Raw genomic sequence first — 2,908 nt, 5'->3', positions numbered from 1 at the left:
TTATTATACCTGACTTGTTTTGAAAATTTCTTATACCTTAAATGGCAGATAAACACACTCAAGAACATTAACAAATTTATTAATACCTTTATATCAAATCTGTACAAAAGTGAACTTAACTTTCTTCTATTTTGTCTTGAATTTTCTCATTTCTAGGGTTTTGTAAGCTTACCAGACACAAGAGGAGGTGAGATGAGGTTGCAGTTTTTGGTGTCAAATAACTGACTCCAGTGCTTGGTTGTGCCTCTAAGGGGATTCAAATCCCAAGGACAGATTATTAATTTCAGTAACAAAAATGTTTTCTTTTTCATGTCATGGCACTCTTAAATTATTTAACTTTTTTTAGTCCCCCCACCCTTTGTGGCTTTTTGAGTGCTGTCTGCTCTCTGTGTCTATTTGCTATGCATTCTCCTGTGTCTATATTTATTTATTTCTTATTTCCCCTCCCCCTTTGTGGCTGTCTGCTCTCTGAGTCCATTCATTGCATGCTCCTCTGTGTTCTTTCTTGTCTGCCTTTCTTTTGTTGCATCATCTTGCTGAGTTAGCCTCTCCGTGGTGTTTGCAGGCTGGGCGGCTCTCCGCAGAGTGTGAGCGAGGCTGCCTTCACCAGGAGGCCTCAGGATGGGAACCCAGGACCTCCCAAATGATAGACAGGAGCCCAGCTGATTGAGCCACAGCCACTTCCCTTTTATTTAACTTTTAAAATTGAAAATGTGCCTTTCCCACAAATAGGGTACTTTTAAATTTTGCTTGGCAGTCTTTGTCTTATCATTGACAAGTAATTGTCTTGTCATTACCATAAGCTGACTTAGTTCATTGGTATTATAAACACATGTATATTTCCCATTAGCATTTTATTAAAATTAGTAGGGGTTATTATAGTTAATAGAATTAATATCTTTAAAAGGGTGGAGGGTTCTAGGACATTGGACACACTCATTTATCTTTTTGTGTCTAGGGGCCTTTCTATTTCACTAGTTATTTGGATCACCTTATTGACCAGCTTCTGAGCTCTCCTCTCTTATTAATTCTCTTATTAATTGAAACCCTGAGGCTGGTAAGCTATTCCTACTTAGAGCGCTTCTCATTTTTTCTTTGGCTGTGATTCACTTAGGCTTTACTTTGCTCTATCCCATTTATACACATTGATAAAAATTGCATATACTGAACAAATTCACTTAAAATAAAAATAGCCATCTATATCAATGATTTCCCACTAATTAAATTAATAAAAGTGGAAATCTATTGTATCTACCTTTCCTTTGAATCAACAACCACCTTTTTATAAATTTTGTAGTGATGTCCCTCATTTGAATAGCATTATGAACATGTAGAATTCTTTAGATTCAAACTGACCAATTAACCCATAAGTTTCATTTTGCTCTTTTTTTTTTTTACAATTGATGGCTGATGCTTAAATTGTGGCTCACTGGAAAGCAAAGGCAGGTTCCTCTTAATGTAAACCATTCAGGACAGAATTCACAATAAAACTGGACAGCACAGATAAGCCATATGCCAACTCAGACAAACAAATGAGGAAAGGCCAAACAAACTGAAGCCAATACTTTAACTTTATTTTGGGTAGAGAAGTAAGAAAAAGCACAGAGTGTACAGAGTAAAATCGGTCTTTTCAAGATCTTCAGACTAGACCTTGCACTGCTTTGCATCTCAGTTGACACGGCTCAGCGGCAACACCGCACACGGAGAGGGAAGCCGGAACAAGGCCCACTGTTACGCTCCCCGAACCGGCAGCGCAGGAATCTACAAGAGCAGTCCATTCTCTGCTGAGGGCCTGGGAAGAGAAGGGGCATGTCAGGCACAGTGGGAAAGGAGGGAAGGGGAAGAGGCAGAGCAAGGCCAGGGGAGATGCTTTAAGAAGTGATGTGTCTGCCGCTAATCAACCAATATACACCAATCATAACAGGATGGAGAGAATTCACATTTGTCATAGACAAAATAAATCTTACTCTGAGTTGCTCATGAAGGATCATCAATCATTTACAGGTTTATCACATCCCCTGTGATACAGCTCCCATATTCAGCATTACTCACCTCTCATTCTAACCCATCCACACACACAAGCTTTTGAGCCCCACCTGCAGGTGCTAAGGAACAATGCAAAGAATCTGGTCTAGCCTCTGACCCTGAAGCTGCTGAGTCTCCCACTTGTACCACCTGGAACCCAATCCTCTGGTGTTCCAAGAACCCTAGAAGAGTCTCTAGCTTGAAGGCCCTCACTTCCTAATGCTATCATGGCTTCATGGTGGCACCTCTGGGCTCTCACCTGTAGCCTCTTGAGTGCCCCTTTCATCCCCCAGAAAGGAGATGGCCATATCGTGGTCCTGGGCCTCAGGCTGCTCCTCAACACGTTTTCTGAAGGGCTCAGCGTGGGTCAGGAAGGCCAACAGGACAACAGCAGAGAGGACAGTGAGGACCTTCATGGCTGAGAGTCACTGGGGGTCAGACCAGGACAGGAGAGCAGGAGGTTGAGTGTGGTGGAGAGGCAAGAGGTTCACTCCTGCCTTTATAGGTGTGTCAGGACCTAAATGTGTCAATACCTGAGGGTGGGGTGGCCAGCCCAACTTCCTCCTGTTACCTGAGTCACTTTGATGTTCCTCTGATCTGTTTCTCCCTCTACTTAAAATATGCATCTATTTGCTTGGTGTCCATGTTTGCTTTTCACAGGCGATGATGCTGTTAGGACCTTGATAAGCCTCCCTGTCACTCCTCTGTTCAAATATTTATGAGTAAAATTATTTGTGTGTGTATACCTCTAAAACAGTCTAGAAAAAAAGAAAATGACTACAAAGGGGCAATTATCAAACTGCATTGGACTTTTCGCTAGCAACATTGGTTACTAGGGGCCATTTTTTAATTTTATAAGAGAAAACAACTTGAATGTGGAATT

At 41.6% G+C, this 2,908-nt stretch overlaps 1 long non-coding RNA gene across 1 annotated transcript; it reads right to left on the bottom strand.

Moving 5' to 3' along the window:
• Nucleotides 1-1,553: 1,553 nt before the first annotated feature.
• LOC101419010 (uncharacterized) lies at nucleotides 1,554-2,508 on the bottom strand. Its single transcript, XR_011647437.1, has 2 exons — nucleotides 2,285-2,508; nucleotides 1,554-1,792 (listed from the first exon to the last, which is right to left on the bottom strand). It is a non-coding gene; the product is annotated as an uncharacterized lncRNA (long non-coding RNA).
• Between the last annotated feature and the right edge of the window lie 400 nt (nucleotides 2,509-2,908).

Source organism: Dasypus novemcinctus, chromosome 25 (assembly GCF_030445035.2).
Source record: "Dasypus novemcinctus isolate mDasNov1 chromosome 25, mDasNov1.1.hap2, whole genome shotgun sequence".
NCBI lineage: Eukaryota > Metazoa > Chordata > Mammalia > Cingulata > Dasypodidae > Dasypus > Dasypus novemcinctus.
The sequence above is the reverse complement of the archived record's forward strand: the minus strand, read 5'-3'. Positions and strand labels throughout refer to the sequence as shown.